This window comes from Myotis yumanensis, unplaced genomic scaffold (genome assembly GCF_028538775.1).
Source record: "Myotis yumanensis isolate MYYU_CA2020_CCGP unplaced genomic scaffold, mMyoYum1.0.hap1 SCAF_6, whole genome shotgun sequence".
Classification (NCBI taxonomy): Eukaryota; Metazoa; Chordata; class Mammalia; order Chiroptera; family Vespertilionidae; genus Myotis; species Myotis yumanensis.
Genome location: NW_027223757.1, coordinates 13,781,780 through 13,803,198, shown reverse-complemented (window position 1 = coordinate 13,803,198; position 21,419 = coordinate 13,781,780). Strand labels below are relative to the sequence as shown.

Genomic DNA, 21,419 nt, shown 5'->3' with positions numbered 1-21,419 from the left:
TACTTTCAAATGTTTTGTCCTAACTAAAAATTATTTCATTTGATTCAGAATACATTTCATGAAAATATGATTTATTCTTTTTAAGAAAACTTGCTTCTCCCTTTCTTTTTTTAAAAAGAACTCTATGCTTCATTTAATTTACATAATTACTTGGTATATTTTTGTAAAATTATTCAAGTACAATTATTACTGAAATTACCGATTTTATTAAAAGGGTCTCCTAAAATATGAATTCAGAATTAGTTGCACGAAAGAAAAGTTGCAACTGACTATTATATGGCAGGGTTATTAAAGCAAAAAATTGTGTTTATTTCCAGTTATGTTTTGTTAAGGTCTATCAAAGGACTTTGATATCTAAGGATTTCTTTTTAGTCTATTGCTTGTGTGACAAATTGGAAATAAAACCTAAGAACTTCTTTATACCAAATTAAGTTACTCATGGATATCACCTGAACCATCTCCTCAGCTAAGTCATAGCACGAGCCACTAATTGCATGGTTCTCTCAACATGTGCGATGTACTTACTATATCTTACATTTCTAAAATGATTTTCCCACGATCTTTCGTAAAAGATGAAGACATTCAAGTGATTTTCTCTCCTTTTGTAAAAATGGCACCCAAATATGGCCCAATGAATAATAATGCTCAAGAGAAACAGGGTTACTGTGAATGGCTTCCCAGTCTTCCCTGTTGGAACATTAACAGCACAGTTTTCTCTCGTGGACACTTAGCAGCTTCTCCAAATGCCGAGTGGTAACTCCGATTAGACCTCCTACGCTAGCGTCAATGCCATTTCATTACCATCAACACTGACTTCCCCAAACGGTATCATCTCCGATTGGCAGGCCTCTTCTATGCAGAAGAAATGGGTGCAGCCTGATTTGCTAGTCAGGCAGCCCTGCTCAAGGGGGATGAGAGACAGTCACAGTTCGTATCTGCAGGGTTTCATTATCATGACCCTGGCCAGGCCTTGGACTCTTATTCCTGTTGCTGTGTGTCTTGAGGAATGCGCATTGTTGGCCCAGCGGAGAGTGAGCTCTATTTCAGAATTGTGAAAAGTATTTCTTAATCTGAGAACCAGCTGCATTTTTGAAGTTTTACCTGTGTTTCCAAATATCAATTTCTGGAATTATAAGAGATGGATGGATTACATTTTAAAGACTTTCAATGCCTATCTCACACAAATTCTGGTGAATCACTCTCACTTTGATGAGTAGCATAAATATTCAAAAATATTTGGGGGCTATAGATTGGAGATTATTAAGGAGAATATTGTAATGACTGGACGAAAAAGGGGTGCTGTAATAAATCATGAGTCTCTAACCGGGAAGGCATATAACTTTAGTAAAAGGTTTATCTTTTCCTTAAGCCCTGTCCATTGTTTCTTGTATCTAGATTAACACACCTCTTTAATCACCCTATCAGGCTCCTTCTTCTAAGATGTAATTACCCTCAAAGAGCAAATCATCTGAACTACCCTGTAATCCAATCCCCACCTTCCGATCTCCCACCTCCATGTAATCTTTCTTATGTCTCTTCCTTAATTTCAAATTCGTAAAAGAAACTGTGAAACTGTTAGGGTGGTTGAGGGACTGGGTGAAAAGGTGAAGGGATTAAGAAGTACAATTTAGTAGTTGGGAAATAGTCACGGGGTTATAAAGTACAGCATAGGAAATACAGTCAATAATTTTGTAATTAAAAAAAAAGAAAAGAAATAATTATGCTGTAATACTATGTATGGTGTCAGGTGGGTACTGGAATATCAGGGGAAGCACTTTGTGAAGTATATGATCATCTGACCACTATGCTGCACAACTGAAACTAATACAAAACAATATTGAATGTAAACTGTAATTTTAAAAAAACCTACAAAGAAAACTTAAAAAAAAAACTATTATTCTCTGGAGCATTTGAGATCTTGCTCCCAGGATATGTCATCAATTTGGCTTAGATAAACTTTTGTTAAAATTCTCTATAGATTTGGATGTTTCTTACACCGACATGGTAGGGGAGTGAGTTATAAGAACCCAAACTGGCGTACTAGCAGTAAAAAAGGAGAGGAAGGTAGAATTATCAGAAACTGATGGCAGATTGAGTGGGAGGACATGGGAGAGAGGTGTGGAAGCGGATCGTGGAGTTTTGATTAGGAAAAAGTTAGTAACACCAAAAAGGAAGTCCAGAGGAAGAACTGATTGGCTGAGATTTAACGATCTCAATTTGGAATATTTTGGTCTGAAGAACTGAAATAGCTAGGTAAAGATATATGACTGGCAACGTAAAAAAAGGACTGTGGGGTTTAGATTAAAATTGTTATAAGATTTCGGATTATGTTCATAGAATTGGTATTTGAAACCACAGGTACAGATGAGATTACTGAGAGGCTGAAGTAGTATGCAAAAACAAAACAAAACAAAAACACAAACCAAAAAACAAAAAACATACACAAAAAAATAAACAGTGCACAGCTTGGTGGATTCCCTCATTTAATGCAAGTGAAAAAAATGAAAAAAAGAGGCAAAGTAGACTCTGGAAAAGGGAAGGGCATTTAAAATGGCTACAGGTGGGCTTGCTGTTAGGAAAATATCCACTGGGCACTGTGAGGAGTTTCAACTTTGAAAAACATGACAGTTATTCCTTTGAAACGAGAGAGAATGCAGACTACAAAGGAAAACAATTGTTTTGAGGTGGAGAGTATGGACATTGGGAAGCTAGGATTAAAGGCGGCCTCTCAAAGAAGGTGGGGTTATCAGCTGACTGAGGTAAGAGCAAACTGAGCAGAGTTGAAAAGTTTGCAGTACCTCTGGGGGAAGAAGGCAATGTAGAATAAATGGGTTATCCAAGACCGGGAGGGTCTAGGTCTAACTTTATTGTAATGGAATAAGACTGCATTGTCTTATGGAGTGCCTTTCATTAGCATCAGTATATTCCTTTCTATGCACCAAATTTCCATTTTATCTAATATTACACAGTGAGGAAGGAGAAAAAGGTCATTGGGACCTCAATAGTATGCAGGTTTAGAAATACTCCACCCACTTTGGTAAAACCAGACAGAAATGGGTTCTTTTTTTTTTTTAATTTTTTTTAATTTTAATTTTAATTTTTTATTTTTATTTTTTCGCTTAAAGTATTACAAAGGGTATTACATAAGTGTCCTTTTTTCCCCCCTGCCCTTGACAAGCCCCTGCCCTCCCTTACCCCCCAGTGTCTTATGTCCATTAGTTATGGTTATATGGGTGCATACAAGTCCTTCGGTTGATCTCTTACTCCCCTCCCTCCTGTCCCCCAACCCTCCCTGGCCTTCCCACTGCAGTCCGACAATCAGTTTGAGGCAGCTCTGCCACTGTATTTATTATTGTTCAAAAGTTTGTAATGCTGATTAACCATATTTCCTTTAGAGCAGTGAAGGTTTCCCATCATATTACTGACTTGTGCTGGAATCCTTTTTCAGTAGATTTATTTCTGGGATCTGACAATTTATTTTATAACTCCCAAGTATTCCCTTAACTCAGCGGTCCTCAACCTGTGGGTCGCGACTCCTTTGGGGGTCGAACGACCCTTTCACAGGGGTTGCCCAAGACCATCAGAAAACACATATATAATTACATATTGTTTTTGTGATTAATCACTATGCCTTAATTATGTTCAATTTGTAACAATGAAAATACATCCTGCATATCCGATATTTGCATTACGATTCGTAACAGTAGCAAAATTACAGTTAGGAGGTAGCAACGAAAATAATTTTATGGTTGGGGGTCACCACAACATGAGGAACTGTATTAAAGGGTCGAGGCATTAGGAAGGTTGAGAACCACTCCCTTAAATGAAACTTCTTTCCCATTTATTTAGCATTCTATCATCCTTGAGAGAGATTTAAGGATCAAAGTTTGTCTCAAGCTAAGTAATGTCTGTAGCCCACATCTATTTCCAATTAATCTTACTGTAAGCCTACGCACAGAAGAAGTTTTTTGTCTAGGGAAGAGTTTTTGTTTTGTTTAATAGGAAAGAATTCCAGTCAGTGGATACATATGTCTTTGGCACCACCTTCTGTACAGAGTGAAAATTAACATCATAAGGAAGTAACTGGTAATCCATTTAATTCTTTCTCTTAAAAATGTCACCTTTTTATTACATTTGATTGATTTTTATGATCATCTGTGAATATTTACATTTATTAATTCAGCAAATATTTATTACGTCTCAGGAGCCATGCTACTGAGAATTTTTTAGTTATCCTTTGAAGACCAAATAGTATTAGGTTGTACTTCATTTAGCTTTGGGCTTTGAGTATTTTAAACTGAATGTTTAAAACGTAAGCCAATAATGATAAGAAAAATAATACTCGCTTGTTTTTTAAGGAACATGTTGTCTATAATTCCACAGGTGATTTCTATTTCTAAACATCCTATTAATGGTGTGCCCACTTAAAAAAAATTATCAGGCCCTAACCAGCTTGGCTCAGTGGATAGAGCATCGGCCTGGGGACTGAAAGGTCCCAGGTTCGATTCCGGTCAAGGGCATGTACCTTGGTAGCGGGCACATCCCCAGTAGGGGGTGTGCAGGAGGCAGCTGATCGGTGTTTCTCTCTCATCAATGTTTCTAACTTTCTATCCCTCTCCCTTCTTCTCTGTAAAAAATAAATAAGATATATTTTTAAAACAAATTATCAGAAGCAAATATAGAAATTTTTCAGTCAAATGCTCTACCCCTGAGCTATACCCCCAGTGCTAAACATTTTGGATCTGAAACTCTTTATTTTGCACATATAAGGAGAGGAAATAAGGCATTTGTATGGATTGACAGCTGTTGCTTTAACAATTTAAGTCAGCTGAACATCAGCTAAGAAATGAGAAAATATAATATTTTAGGACAAAACAATGAAAATTACTTAAAAATTATTCAGCAAAGTAATTACCTTGTCAGTATAATATTTACCATCATTTTGTGTTTGGCAGCGGAAATTTGGAGAACATAGAAAACATTTCATAAGTACATTGATTCCTTTATGTGCAAAAATGTTTGTAAACACTTAAGAACAAGAACATAGTTATAAGAGCAAATACATAAACACAATTATTTACATGTTTGTTGGATGGATGCCAAAGAAAAAGAAAAGACTTAGCATTGCTTCAGAAGTCAGTAGAGATAAAAATTCCCAAATGAAATATTTATATGCTTGGTTATAGTACCACTTACTAAAGTCGTTAAAATGCCTTTCTGTTGTATGTCTAAGTCTGCTTTGGTGCACAGGGCCGGGTACCTATGGACAGCTATATACAGTGCATGTCCTTTATGGACACCCCTAAATTGATAGAGCTTTCATTTAGGATAGTGTGAAAACAATTATCTCTAAGAAATCATGCATCCTAGTAACTTTACATTCTATATGTATTAAAAATACTACAACCTTCATGGTTGTACGGATGACAAAATTAAAGGCCCCATGAGACTTTTAAGAGAGCCTCCAGTTTTCTTATTATTCATTCACTACTGGAAATGAATAGTACTTTAGTGTCTGTTTGTTGGGATATAAAAACAACATCTGAAACTGTTGTAGCAGACTTAATATCTTCGGAAGATTTAGTTGTGTTTTAAACTATTGCAAATTCATGTGGTCACCTATATATAACAAAACACTAGAGTCCGTGGCCAGCCAAGTATAAAGTTAGAACACTATCACCCAATGAAAGATAGCTTTAAGGGCATCCAAAGCCTTTCAATCCAAAACCATCTCACTACTTGATCTCTATGGAGACGAGATTTTCCACTACAAAAGTTCCACCTTTGGGTTAAGACATTGGGGTCTTTAAGAAGGCAAAAGTGGAAATGAAAGTATATTCTTGGTAAATGTAAAACAATATTAACAAAATGAGTTTACCATTGTGACTTACAAAAAGAGCTTTAAAAGACTGGAGATATAAATACTTATGGAAATAAACAGAAATAAGTCAAGGGGTTTGTGAACTGACCAACGTTAATTTGGTTGTGCACAATTTTTAAGTGTTTTTTCCCCTGCGTCTATTCATGGCCATCACAAAAGATTGAGGTGTATTAAGGCTCTTTCCCCATTACATTAGTACCGGCTTAAAGTAAAACAAGCCTTAGAACCAAGTTTGACTTCACATTTAGATACCGATTCAATAAGCACTTATTAGAAAACAGGTACTAGCCCAGCTGGTGTGGCTTAGTGGTTGAGTGGTGACCCAGGAACCAGGAGGTCATGGTTCAATTCCAGTCAGGCATGTGCTCGGGTTGCAGGCTCCATCCCCAGTGGGTGGCATGCAGGAGGCAGCCGATCGATAATACTTTTCTCTTATTGATGTTTCTATCCCTCTATCCTTCTCTCTTCCTCTCTCTCTAAAAATCAATAAAAGCATATTTTTTTAAAAAAAAAAAAGAGAGAGAAAGCAGGTACTAAGCCTTTCATACAACATGTTTTGTATTCTCTGTGAAGCCCCAACTCTCTGTTCTCTTTTGGCGCAGAGACCACCATCTTGCATAAAAAGTTCTTTTAAGGCAGAAGTGACGATATTCCAGAAACACCATCATATTGTAATAGAAAGACACAGCCACCAGATCTCCTCCAAACCAATGATGGGACACAAGGCCATCTTTGGGTCAAGTCACTGGTATTTGAATATATATATGTTGGATACCACTATTTTCACCAAGGAGAGCCTTTTCTAACATTCATTCTGCTAATCAGCAAAGCAGTAACCTAGCCAGTGAAAATCCATATGGGACATGCAGGATGCTAATTAGCAAATGTCTGGTGTGTTTCAAAGACTTGGATACAGAAGCACTCGTAGTCATCTTTGAGGTGGCCTTTCTGATGTATATTTGCCACCCATCCCTAGACCAGCATATGTTTCAAGGACCTGTTCTTAATATGTTTGCTCCCCTTAGCGCTATGTGTTTTAACCAAGGTCACCTCTCCGAGAAAGGTTGTTTCCCCAGGTGGGGATTTTCCCCTGAAGTTAGGGAGGGGATAAAACCCCTTAACTAAGTGCCAGGGGCGTAGTTAATCACTTTAACTACAAACAATCACACTTAAGCTACATAATCTTTACTCCCTGGAATGGAGATAAGAAACGCCCTAACTTTTGCAATAGAAATTGACAGGATTAAAATCAACTGGTATAAATACAGATGTAACAAGACAGTAAACACCAGAACTTCGCTGGAGATCCTGACCAGAACTTGGCTGGAGATCGTGGCTAGAGATCCTGGCTAGGCTGCTGATCAACTGAACACTGTCATCGTGTCATTCCTTCTTCGCCGACTCTGTCCACACCTTTGAGGACCCCTGGACCTGCTGGGGTTGGGCCCCAACATCCAAGTACCCACCAGTAGACCCCGAAACCTGAACCACACGGTACGTGGAGGGAAAATACATCAACAATAGGGGAATTTTTCCGTCTTTGAATAAGGATTGCTGCACTGGACAACTTCAGAATATTACTCACAATGTCATCGAACAGGAGTCAGAATCCCCATGGACTGAAGCAGATTGGCCTTGACCAGATCTGGGATGACCTCAGAGCCGGAATCCAGCAGGTATACACCAGACAGAGTATGGCAAAATCCAGATACATGGAGCTCTACACTCATGTTTATAGCTACTGCACGAGTGTTCAGCAGTCAAACCAAACTGGAGGGGCTGGTGTCCCTCCTTCTAAATCTAAAAATGGGCAAACGCCTGGGGGAGCGCAATTTGTAGGCTTGGAATTATACCAACGACTTAAAGAATTTTTGAAGGATTACTTGACAAATCTTCTTAAGGATGGAGAAGACTTGATGGATGAGAGTGTACTGAAGTTCTACACCCAGCAGTGGGAAGATTACCGGTTTTCCAGCAAAGTTCTGAATGGAGTTTGTGCCTACCTCAATAGACGTTGGGTTCGCCGTGAATGTGATGAAGGGCGAAAAGGAATTTATGAAATTTATTCTCTCGCATTGGTGACTTGGAGAGATTGTCTATTCAGGCCCTTGAACAAACAGGTAACCAATACTGTTTTAAAACTGATTGAAAAGGAAAGAAATGGTGAAACCATCAATACAAGACTGATTAGTGGAGTTATACAGTCTTATGTGGAATTGGGGCTGAATGAAGATGATGCATTTGGGAAGAGTCCTACGTTAACAGTGTATAATGAATCTTTTGAGTCTCAGTTTTTGGCTGATACAGAGAGATTTTATACCAGAGAGAGTACTGAATTCCTGCAGCAGAGCCCAGTTACTGAATACATGAAAAAGGCAGAGGCCCGTCTGCTCGAGGAACAACGGAGAGTGCAGGTCTACCTCCACGAAAGCACTCAGGACGAGCTAGCGAGGAAGTGCGAGCAAGTGCTCATCGAGAAGCACCTGGAGATTTTTCACACAGAGTTTCAGAACTTGCTGGATGCTGATAAAAACGAAGATTTGGGTCGCATGTATAATCTTGTATCTCGAATCCAGGATGGCCTAGGAGAACTGAACAAACTTTTGGAGACACATATTCATAATCAGGGTCTTGCAGCAATTGAAAAGTGTGGCGAAGCTGCTTTAAATGATCCCAAAATGTACGTGCAGACAGTGCTGGATGTTCATAAAAAGTACAACGCCCTGGTCATGTCAGCATTCAATAACAACATGGGTTTCGTGGCCGCCCTGGACAAGGCTTGTGGGCGCTTCATAAACAGCAATGCTGTCACCAAGATGGCTCAGTCGTCCAGTAAGTCCCCCGAATTGCTGGCTCGATACTCTGACTCCTTGTTGAAGAAGAGTTCCAAGAACCCAGAAGAAGCAGAACTAGAAGATACACTCAATCAAGCGATGGTTGTCTTCAAGTACATAGAGGACAAGGATGTGTTCCAGAAGTTCTATGCAAAGACGCTGGCCAAAAGACTCATGCACCAGAACAGTGCGAGTGATGATGCCGAAGCAAGCATGATCTCCAAATTAAAGCAAGCATGTGGGTACGAGTATACCTCCAAACTTCAGCGGATGTTTCAGGACATTGGCGTGAGCAAAGATTTAAACGAACAGTTCAAAAAGCACCTGACAAGTTCAGAGCCACTGGACTTGGACTTCAGTGTCCAGGTGCCGAGCTCCGGCTCGTGGCCCTTCCAGCAGTCCTGCACATTCGCCTTGCCGTCAGAGCTGGAACGTAGCTACCAGCGATTCACTGCTTTCTACGCTAGTCGTCATAGCGGCAGGAAGCTGACGTGGTTGTACCAACTCTCCAAAGGAGAGCTGGTCACAAACTGCTTCAAGAACAGATACACTTTGCAGGCATCTACATTCCAGATGGCAATCCTGCTTCAATACAACACGGAAGATGTTTACGCGGTGCAGCAGCTGACGGACAGCACTCAAATCAAAATGGACATTTTGGCACAAGTCCTACAGATTTTATTGAAGGCGAAGTTATTGGTCTTGGAAGATGAAAATGCAAATGTTGATGAGGTGGAATTGAAGCCAGATACCTTGATAAAATTATATCTTGGTTATAAAAATAAGAAATTAAGGGTTAACATCAATGTGCCAATGAAAACCGAACAGAAGCAGGAACAAGAAACTACACACAAAAATATTGAAGAGGACCGGAAACTGCTGATCCAGGCTGGGATTGTGAGGATCATGAAGATGCGGAAGGTCCTGAAGCACCAGCAGCTGCTTGGGGAGGTGCTCACTCAGCTGTCCTCAAGGTTCAAGCCACGGGTCCCGGTCATCAAGAAATGCATTGATATTCTGATCGAGAAAGAATATTTGGAGCGAGTTGATGGTGAAAAGGACACCTACAGTTACTTGGCTTAACCCTTGTAGATAGAGGGTCTGACTGTGCCACCGCGGCCAATGTTCCTGGTGGGCAGGATGACGACCAGTTCCTAGCAGCTGTCTGCACCACTGGCCTCCCTTTTAAAACTGAGACCAAGACTCCCAGCAGCCGGTCTCAGATGTACATCAGAACTGCTCAGGATCGATACATTTCAAGTCTGTAAATATGGACACCGACGCCATTTAACCTAATTTAAGAACAGAGGAGAACGAACTGTCACACTGAGGGCTGCATGCTACTGCATCTAGATCAATACATCGGCTACGTGCTAACAGCTGCCTCCGTCTCGGCAGCACTGAGTGTCGGCCACACTTTGAGAGGAGTCTGAATGGACCCGCGTGTAATCTGCTCTGAAAACCATTTGTATAGTGTGTTTCATTTTTTTAAAAATTAAATCTTTATTGTTCAAATTACTACATTTGTTCCTCTTTTTTCCCCACCATAACTCTCCTCCACCCAGTTCCCACTCCACCCTCCGCCCTCACTCCCCACCCACTGTCCTCATCCATAGGTGCACGATTTTTGTCCAGTCTCTTCCAACATCCCCCACACCCCTTCCCCCCCAAGAATAGTCAGTCCATTCCCCTTCTATGTCCCTGATTCTATTATAATCACCAGTTCATTCTGTTCATCAGATTATTTATTCACTTGATTTTTAGATTCACTTGTTGATAGATGTGTATTTGGTGTTCATAATTTGTATCTTTACCTTTTTCTTCTTCTTCCTCTTCTTAAAGGATACCTTTCAGAATTTCATATAATACTGGTTTGGTGGTGATGAACTCCTTTAGCTTTTTCTTATCTGTGAAGCTCTTTATCTGACCTTCAATTCTGAATGATAGCTTTGCTGGATAAAGTAATCTTGGTTATAGGTTCTTGGCATTCATCACTTTGAATATTTCTTGCCACTCCCTTCTGGCCTGCAAAGTTTCTGTTGAGAAAACAGCTGACAGTCGTATGGGTATTCCCTTGTAGGTAACTGAGTTTCTTTCTCTTGCTGCTTTTAAGATTCTCTCTTTGTCTTTTGCTCTTGGCATTTTAATTATGATGTGTCTTGGTGTGGTCCTCTTTGGATTCCTTTTGTTTGGGGTTCTCTGTGCTTCCTGGACTTGGAAGTCTATTTCTTTCACCAGGTAGGGGAAGTTTTCTGTCATTATTTCTTCAAATAGGTTTTCAATATCTTGCTCTCTCTCTTCTTCTGGCACCCATATAATTCTGATGTTGGTACTCTTGAAGCTGTCCCAGAGGCTCCTTACACTATCTTCGTATTTTCGGATTCTTTTTTCATTTTGCTTTTCTGGTTGGGTGTTTTTTGCTTCTTTGCATTTCAAATCTTTGACTTGATTCTTGCGCTCCTCTGGTCTGCTGTTGGGAGTCTGTATAATATTCTTTATTTCAGTCCATGTATGCTTAATTTCTAGTTGGTTCTGTATCACAACATCGAGGGTCTAATTAGATTTCTTGAGGATCTCACTATATTTATCGGCGGTCTCACCAGTCTTTTCGAGGGCCTTACTAAATTTATCGGTGGCTTCTAGACAGTTCTTGAGAGACCTTAAAAGTGTGGTTTTGAACTCTATATCCTCCATTTCTGACATTTGTGTCCTGTTTCTTTGTCTTCGCATTTTTTATGCTTTCTTGGTGCACCCCCTAGTGGTCTTTGTGCGTAATCTTGTTGTAGTTAAGCCTTGATTGTTGTAGGTAATAGTGGGAGGGATTTGACCTCCAGGCCAACTGGCTGTGAGAAGCAGCTGTGTCTGCAGTGGGAGAACTTCTGTCCTCTAGGGAGGTGCTAATCTAGCCTTTGCCTGAGGCTATCGGGCAAATGCCTCTGTGAAGGGCTTGGGCGAGGCGGGTCCCACAGGATCAACAGGGCGGGGCTAGCAGTTATGGCTGCTCTCAGTCCCACCCCCATGGGCTCTGCCTCTCAGAGTCCCAGCAACCGCTGCAAACCTCGGAGAGAAAGCTGCCTTTGAGTTCCGACCGAAGTCAGACAGTCCCGCTTCTCCCGTATGAATCTGGGTCCCTAGAGACTTGCCCAGAACTGGAGCTCAGAGCCTGAGACTCCCTCCCGATTGCAAAAGACAACCTCGCCCTCAGCCGCCAGCCCGCTCCGCACGCACCTCCGCACCTTAGTATTTTACTTCCGCACTGTGCCTCCTCTGAGTCTCGGTGTGCTTTTCTCTTTACTTCTAGTTGTAGAACTTCCACTCAGCCAGCCTTCCTGTGGTTCTGGATGATGTCCGTTCAGTCTTTTAGTTGTATTTTTGAAGTGGTTGTTCGAGGCAGCAAACTCCGGCGTTAACCTATGCCGCCATCTTGGTTTCTCCTGGTAATACAGTATTTAAGATTTTTTTAAAGCATTAACAGAGTCAGTGATATAATTCTTGTTTCATGCGTTTCTATGTAAAGAGTTTTAGTAACTTGCTTGGCTTTTTACTAGTATAAAACAGCTTATTTACCCAGTGGGGGAAAAACTCCAGAACTGTGAATCAGACCTCTTCATTACACCCTTCCATAAACAGACAGCATATTATTGTGTGTTTAGATTAAATTCTAAAATATAGCCAGCTTTAACAGACATTTAAAATGAATTGACCAGTAAACCAGATAGGACATAAAATCAATCTTTATTTTAGACCTTAATGAGGCAATGAAAACTGCAATTTTGGATTCAGATGCAACCAACAGTTATGGAAAGCCTATTATTTCTTTAGTATTTCTGTGGTTTTATGTGCAAGCAATTTTGATGTCAGATTCATTTGCAGGAGATTCCAATATCCTTAAAAATGAAGACATGGCAAAGCCCGATTATAAAATGCGTGGTATACTTTAATAGCTAAATTAACTAATTAACTATTTTAATGAAAACCCCCAGAAAGCTATATAAGTTTGCAATTCATATATCATATGTTACAAGACTTATTACATAAAATTGCCTAATAATTCATCATGAGGCAGAATGAGGCCCATCCTGTTTAAAGGTTTTTAATGAACATATTCTTCTTTTCAAGTTGTTAGTTTATCTCCTAATTATATATGTAATCTTATTTGGAAATTATATCAAACCTCCACATTTGAGGCCCTTCATGAATAGAAGGCCCAGGCCAAATGGTTCTTCTGATAGTGGCCTTTCTATGAACAGATCTGCATTCCAGGCTACAAGTTATATCTCTGCCTTAACCAATGACTGGCTAGTAGTCACTTTTGCTTTGGGTAATTCCCTCTCTGTCCCTTTTTTCTCTTATACCAACTTTTGAAGAGTAACACATCTGCAGAGAGAGAACATTTCATAAATGCATAGTTTGAAGAAAATTTTTGCAAATCAAGTACACCTTTTTAATTCATAGCTTATCAAGAAATGGGAAGTGACATCAATGGCATCCTGCATCTTTCCTTGAAGCCCCTTCCTTCCATTACTTCTCCCACAGCGATTATCCCTATTTAGTCTTTCCTGTTTTGCCCCTCTTTTTAATTAAATGGAATCTTCAAAAATGTACTTTTTTGTATCTGGCTGTTTTCTCTTTCATCCATATTATTTGTTGCAGGCGGTCACAGATCATTCATTATATTACCGATGTGTAATATATCCTTGTATAAATATACCACGCTTTATCTTTCCTACTATTAACAGACTTTTGGGTAATTTCCATTTGGGGGATTTTACAATTAAAAATTCTCTGGACATTTTAGTACAGATCTTTTGAGTTTTCTGACACTTGTTGATTTGTAGGAGTTCTTTATTCTGTCTATGACTCCTTTGTCTGATGAGTATGTTGTGAATATTGTTTTTCCCTTCTGGGTTGATTTTTACTTTCTTAATCATTCCTTTTGATAAAGAAATTGGTATATTTAATACAATCTAAATTATAATTTAAAAATAACTAGCACTTTTTAGAATCTTTTAAAGAAATATTTGCCTAATTCAATCAAAATCAAGAAGATATTCTCTCATGTTTCCTTCTAAAAGTTGTATTGTTTCACATTTATAACTACAATATCCATGAAATTGATTTTGTGTATGGTATAAAGTAGAGGTCAAAATACATTTTGTCAATATAAAAATTCAGTTAATTCAGTATCATTTATTAAAAAGACTATCCTTTCCCCATTATACCACAGTGTTATCTTGGGTGTTAATCATGTGACCACATATGTCATGGTCTATTTCTGAACTCTCTCTTCTGTTCTATTGGTCAGTTTGTTTATCTTTGCACCAATAACATATTCTCTCAATTATGATACTTTTCTGATCCATCTTAATATAGGATAGTATAAGTACCCCAGCTTTTTTTTTCTTCAGATTGTGTTGGCTGTACTTGGACATCCATTTCTATATAATTTTAAAAAATTATCTTCTCAATTTTCACACACATACAAAGTAGGAAAAAAAAAGAAAAGAAAAACCTGTTTGGATTTTTATTATGATGGCATTAGGATGACTCTATAGATTTTGATTCTTTATTTTGCTTTGTTTTGAAGAATTTGTTAATTATTATTCTCTGATATGTTAGGTGTTATTTTCTGTTGCTGCTCTCAAGATTTGCTTTTTTATCTTTGTTTTTTAATATTGTAACTAAAATTTCTGTCTTTCATCAAATATGGGAAATTTTGGTCATTATATTTTCAATTAAAAACATGTTTTTTTCTATTACATTCTCATTCTCATGTCAAATTTCCTTCCATCACCATTTATCCCCCCTTTATCATCACCTACCTCCCTGCACCTTAGCACCCACTGATTTTTTTAAAAAAAAACATATTATATATTTTTTGGTTCTGGAATTTCTATTTGGTTTTCTTTTTATTATTTTTATTTCACTACTGAGATTTTTCTTTTTCCCCATTGTAAACATATTTTGTTTTTCTTCATTGAGGTTAATATAGCCACTTTAAAACCCTTAACTTCTAATACCTAAACTTGGGTCATATCTGGCTTGCTCTTGGTTAATTTTCTTTTCTATTGGCAGTGCATTCCATTTATCTGGTTTTTCATATGTTTGGCAATTTTTAATTGTATCCTAGAAATTATAAATGTTAAGTCCTTGAGATTCTGTTATTTTCCCCTGATGTGTGCTATTTCTTTTGTTTTAGCAGCCAATTGTTTTTTTGGAATTTGTGTAGGATAACATTATTTTGGATTAGGACAGCTCTATGATTATCTCCAGGGACACCTGGAAGTCTGAGACCTAATCTTGGCCAAGGAAAGGTCAGTCAGCTAACTAATGATTTACAATACGCTGTTTTAAGCTTAAAACTCCCCTGGAGAGACCCAAGACTAGCTTGTCTATTGATGAATTACATCTGTAAATAAAGATTTATTTTACTTTATCTTGGAATGCAGTCATGACCATTGTGTATGTATTGTCAATGACTGCTTTTGTGCTACAATGGCAAAGGTGAGTAGTTGTAGCCAATACAATATGGCCCCCAAACTTAATGTTCATTTTCTCACTTTTTTTTCTTTCCATATATTTTTGTTGATTTTAGAGAGGGATTGATAGAAACATCAATGATGAGAGAGAATCATAGATCGGCTGCCTCCTGCATGCCCCTTACTGGGGATCAAGCCTGCAACCCAGGCACATGCCCTTGGCCGGAATCGAACCTGGGACCCTTCAGTCCGCAGGCCGACGCTCTATCCACTGAGCCAAACCGGTTTCGGCCATTTTCTCACTTTTTATAGAAAAAAATTTGCCAACCCTTACTCTTAAAATATCCTTGAGATTCTCTAATTTTTTTCTGTCCCACTCTTCACATCCAGGGAGGCCTAGTAAATATATCTATGACTAGAGCCCAGATCTCTTCTCAATTTAGCACTTAGAAGTAAGTCTTTTTTTAAAAGGCTCATGTTTATAGAAAGAGATGGGTCTCTGAGTGGATTTTGTTCCAGTATTTCTCTAAATTACCTCCCACATGATGAATTAGGTTTATAAGCTAGAAAATTATTTCCTTTAAGTTCACAAACATGAAATCAAATTGCAGAACAACCTGTGTTAAAAGGCTACGTTTTTACCCAGATACACACAGTTTGGCGGCTATCATTTAGCAAACCAATGTCAATGGGTGGAAATAGTTTGTTCACTTTACACCTGCTTTCCCTAAATTACCTAACCTTTATATTTACTGAAATTTTCAGGTGTGTAATTGGTTATCATTCTAGTTTCCAAAGCTTTAAGAATGATAGTAAAACATTTCAGGAAGTGAACAGTCATGTATATAAGAAGAAAAATACTGCCACAGCAGGTGTCAGTCTAATGTATTATGTGCATAAATTTGCCCGTTATGTTTCTAAGGTGTAAGGTTTAATTCTTAACATTGATTCTTTCTAAAAATCAAATCTGGATATGGGCAGAAGACTTCAAGCCTAGTTTTATTTGTGTATATAAGCTAAGCCCTCCACCCATAGGCACGGATGATGATGGGATGGCAGACTGTGTGGCACAGTGAAAAGCATTTTTACCATTAAAATGTTGTTAAGCCCAGCCGGTGTGGCTCAGTGGTTGACCTATCAAATTAGGAGGTCATGGTTCGATACCTAGTAGGGCACAATCCTGGGTTGCAGACTCGATCTCCAGTGTGGATGTGCAGGAGACAGGCAATCAATGATTCTCTCTCATCATTGATGTTTCTCTCTCTCTCTCCCCCTCCCTTCCTCTCTGAAATCAATAAAAATATATTTAAAAATAAATAAATAAAATATTGTCCAGACAATATTCACAAAGGCTTTTACTTAAATCATTGGAACCTCTCTAATGCTTTAGTAGGCTGTGGAATAATGATGCCAAATTTGCAGAAATGATATTTAATTGGTGAACTTATTTTAAATCTGGATGGCTGGGATCCACCAGAGGCATACTAAATCTGATTCTTGGGGTGGGAGCAGTTAGGGACCTTTAATTTTAAAAAGATCCCCTAGCTGCTTCTGAAACACACTGACGTCCCTCTGGCAATAAGGAAATTGTTTTCATCTGACAATCTGGAAAACTGTGTTCCCATACTGGCTTTCTTGTTACATTGCAGTGTGGCCCTGAGCAAGTCACTTAAGCAAAATAAAACAAACAAATATCAAAGGTTAAAACAGGGAGGAAGGGCTCCTATTGAAAGTATCTGCTTTTCTCTATTTCTTTAGTTTTCTCATCTGTAAAATGAGAATAATAGTATCCACCTCAGAATTAGTGTAAGAATTAAGATCATGCAGATAAAGTGTTTAATATGGTGCCTAGCACATAAGAAAAACTCAGTAAAGGTTAATTGATTATATTTTATCATAATGTTTATTAGTACTGATAGCAACATGACATAGAACTGTAATTCAGTATAATATACATACTATTTACCCGTACAAAATCAAGAAAGAGCTGGCCTTATTTATTTGCTCATTTATCCCTCCATTTATTATAACAGGGTAACCATTGTGTCCTGCCGGGTTCTAGGCACTGCACTGCACTGAGGATTCAGTGCTGAATGCTGTGGGTCTCTGAGCTCAAGAAACGTACTTCCCAGTGGAAGATAAAGACAAAACAAACAAATAAACAAACAAAAAATCCAACTTAATATTCCTACAGTTTTCCCTTTGAAGTACAATCACTTCAGTAAGAAAGTAAACTGGTGCTATGAGGCACTTCTGGGATCTTGTTCTTCTGTAATGAAACGCACAGGGCATTGTTCACACTCAAATACTCAGCAAGGGAGAGAAATAATGGCTCCCTCCCACAATTTGCAGTATCATATTCGCATCATCATAGAATTTATATCCGCCTTTCAAAAGACATAGTTGAGCATCAAGCTGCTGTTTTTCTAAAGAAGGCCATGAGCATGTGGTGAAAAGCCATTTCATCCACTTCCACAAGCACCATAATAATTTCCATTCGATAGCTTTCTCTCTCTTTTTGAGTCATGTGACATACACATATTAGACAAATTTGCATTTTTGGAAAACTTGTTGCTGTAAGAATATTTTAGATAAAATGAGCTAAAAGAATCCAATTAAGCTCCCCACAGTCTGATGGCATTTGCTGTCTTTGACTTTTAGAAGAGGTTTTATAATCTTAGTTGCTATAATTTAAAGACTTAATAAAATTGGTGTTAATAGCCTTTTCAGCATTTAAACTATCCTTCTTTGAGACTTCCAGAATTGCTTCTGATAAATATATCATGAAAGAGAATGGGGTATTGGGCAGCAGGATGGGAAATGGTTAGATGATCAGAACATGCATAATATCAAAGTTTACTTTATCAGAAATAGCACTAAGGCTGATTTTTAAAAAGCCAGTCAAGAGATAACATGAGACCGATCATCAGGAGAAAATGATCACATTAATTGATATACATATGGAGTTCCTTAAGACTATGGGGTCCCAAGGACAGGTCAACAGATCAGTTAGTGAAGGTTTATATGCATGCCAACTTCCGGTCAGGAGAAGGCGGGGAGGCGGTGGGGAGTGGGGGGCAGATCAGTTAGTGAAGGCTTATATGCATGCCAACTTCCAGTCAGGAGAAGGGGGCGGGGGCGGGCGGGGGAGTGTGGTTTGGGACTTCAAAGGGGAGGAAGCTAATTCACAGGGAGTTAGAAGAGCAAATGTTTTTGTAAATAAATGTTTGCTGGGCCATCGTTAACAATAGGATACAGAGAGGACTTGGAGCAAAGGGACTTGCTAGGTTCCTTCCCTGTCTATCACTCCGAGTGCATATTAAACTACACTTATCCATGATGATAGCTCTGTTCCTGGAGCTGGGCCTCTATTTAAATTCTTTTACTCAGGAAAAAGGTCAAAGGCTCTCTCGGAACCTTTTGGTTCTTAAAAAAAAAAAACCAGCTGAAAATAATCAATATCCCTAAAGTCATATTTTGGCAAGGCAAACTCGGCTTCCACTCAACTTGCTTAGGTCAAAAAGGAAATTATTATATCCTAGTTTCAGGATGGAATATGCTACTAAAATTATCTTATTAGGAATCTGCCTTAAAAAAAAAATTCTAGCTTCTTTCTTCCCTCCATGTTAGCTTCATAGGAAGGCCGGCTTTCTGTAGTGGCCACTAGAAAATTGGGCTTATATCATAGCAGGTTAGCAATCCCTAATGAAAGGGAATGACTTTTCCACTGTAATTTGCAGAAAAAAAACCCAGGACTGAATCTAATTGCCTGAGTTGTCTCTCACTCTCAGTCCTAAAACGGTCACTGCAGCCAGGAGGGGCCAATGTCCTCCATCCCCACACATGCACCTTGGAGGCAGGGATGGAGTCGGCTTTACCCAAGCCTCCTGAGGTACAGGGCGAGCATCCAAAGTGATGTGCTGTCATCAAAAGAAGGGGAAATGAAGGACAGTCAGACATAATTAATAAATATTTACTATACAATTTCACCCTTAACAGGCCTGTGAATCAATGTTAAGCAATGATAGATGCAGCCCTGGCCTGTTTGGCTCAGTGGATAGAGCGTCGGCCTTCAGACCAAAGGGTCCCAGGTTCGATTCCGGTGAAGGGCGCATGCCTGGGGTTGCAGGCTTGATCCCCAGTGGGGGGTGTGCAGGAGGCAGCCAGTCAATGGTTCTCTCTCATTATTGATGTTTCTATCTTTCTCTCCCTTCCTCTCTGAAACCAATAAAAAAAATATATTTTTAAAAAATAATAGATGCAGATATATATTAATGTTTATAATAGCTTTAGTTATAATGCTGAAAAACAGAAAACAAAAAATCTTGACTTATGCTATTGCCCAACAACAGGAGAATTGTGAATTAAGGAATATAAAATGCTTTAGGGATGCATTAAAATTATATATTTGAATGGTTTTTAGTGCTTATGAGGAAAGAACACTTCATAATATAAAGCCATAAAGACAGAATATATAAGGTAATGTATACAGTGTGACCTCACCTCTGTTAAAAAAGCACATGGAAAGAAACAGGAAAATCTATTAAAATAATAATTAGCTCCAAGAACTGTTGGAATGAATTTATTCATAAAACAAATATTTTTGGAATGCTTAGTTTTGGTAAGATTTTTTTATTCTGAATATTATTGTCTCTATAATTTTCACATTTTTGCATACGTTACAATAAGCAATTAAGAAGTGCACTGCATTTAGATTGAGATCTTAGCAACCTTACTTAAATCCTTATCATGTTCCAAACTTCATTCTAAGGTGTTTTCAGTTACACTGTCTCATTCGATGTGTCTCTTATGAAATCAGTTATCAGTTCTATTTGCTTCTTGAGAGTATTTTTTCTCTAAAGGAGCCATAAGTAAAATCTGTGGAGTGACAGAGTGATTCATTTGTTCATTCATCCAAACATCTATGAATTGTTGAAGGGTTAAAAAATTAACCTTTAAGGGAATTTCCTGAAATTGGAAAGGTAAGAAAGATTTTAAATTATCATGGGGCAGTAAATAGGTTTTTATAGTAATTAGAATATGTTCATTATTCTTTGCTTTAAGTAAATAAAGAGCTAAATGAATGTTAGCAATTTTGTCAAAGCCATTGTGTGTTAAGAGGTTCTGCTCATGTACAGTAGATCAGTTGCAATCATAAAAATAATTTACATAAATGGTCTTTCTGTGAAATTTTGGAATTATTGTATCCTGTTATTAATGTTCAAATATGTTATGAATGTTAACTATACGATCTAAACATTAAATATATTCAGAGTTAGTTTATTTTCTACATTTTCATGTATAGTAATTTTCATTCCATCTGCTGATCAGATGGAGTGAAAGATTACAAAATTTTCAGGCCAAAGGATCTTCAGGCAAGTTTGTGGCCCCCTGCAACCTCAGCTCACCAGAGAACATTCTTTGGGAAAGTCGTGCCTCCAAGTCTCAGATGTGGACAACTTACACAAGAAAGAGATATAGGCAGAGATTTCCAGGTCAAATTATGCCAGTAGAGATGGAAAAATGGCCTCCAGGGCCAGCAGGAGACAGTAATTTTTTAAAAGTATATTTTTATTGATTTCAGAGAGGAAGGGAGAGGGAGAGAGAGGTAGATACATCAATGTTGAGAATCATTGATCAGCTGCCTCCTGCACGCCCCCTACTGGGGATCGAGCCCGAAATCCGGGCATGTGCCCTTGACTAAATCGAACCTGGGACCCTTCAGTCTGCAAGCCGATGCTCTATCCACAGAGCCAAACCAGCTAGGGTGAGACAATAATTTTTTTAAAATATATTTTTATTGATTTCAGAGAGGAAGGGAGAGGGAGAGAAAGATAGAAACATCAATGATGAGAGAGAATCATTGATTGGCTGCTTCCTGCACACCTTCTACTGGGGAGTGAGCCCACTACCTGGGCATGTGTCCTCTTGGGAATCAGACTGTGAGCTCATGGTTCATTGGTTGACACTCAACCACTGAGCCACGTCAGCTGGGCTGTAATTTTTTAAAAATATACTTTTATTAATTTCAGAGAGGAAGGGAGAGAGAGAGATAAAAACATTATTGCTGAGAATCATTGATTGGCTACCTCCTGCAACCCAGGTATGTACCTTGACCTGGAATTGGACTGGTGACCTCCTGGTTCATAGGTTGATGCTCAACTACTGAACTATGCCAGCCAGGTTGACATAGCCAGCCTTGACTATATAAGGCTGACTGAGCCA

The 21,419-nt window shown here is 38.5% G+C and overlaps 1 pseudogene; it reads left to right on the top strand.

Annotated features, from left to right (window-relative positions):
- Window positions 1-7,425: 7,425 nt before the first annotated feature.
- Window positions 7,426-9,802, top strand: LOC139013032 (cullin-1 pseudogene; annotated as a pseudogene).
- The last annotated feature ends 11,617 nt before the right edge of the window (window positions 9,803-21,419 follow it).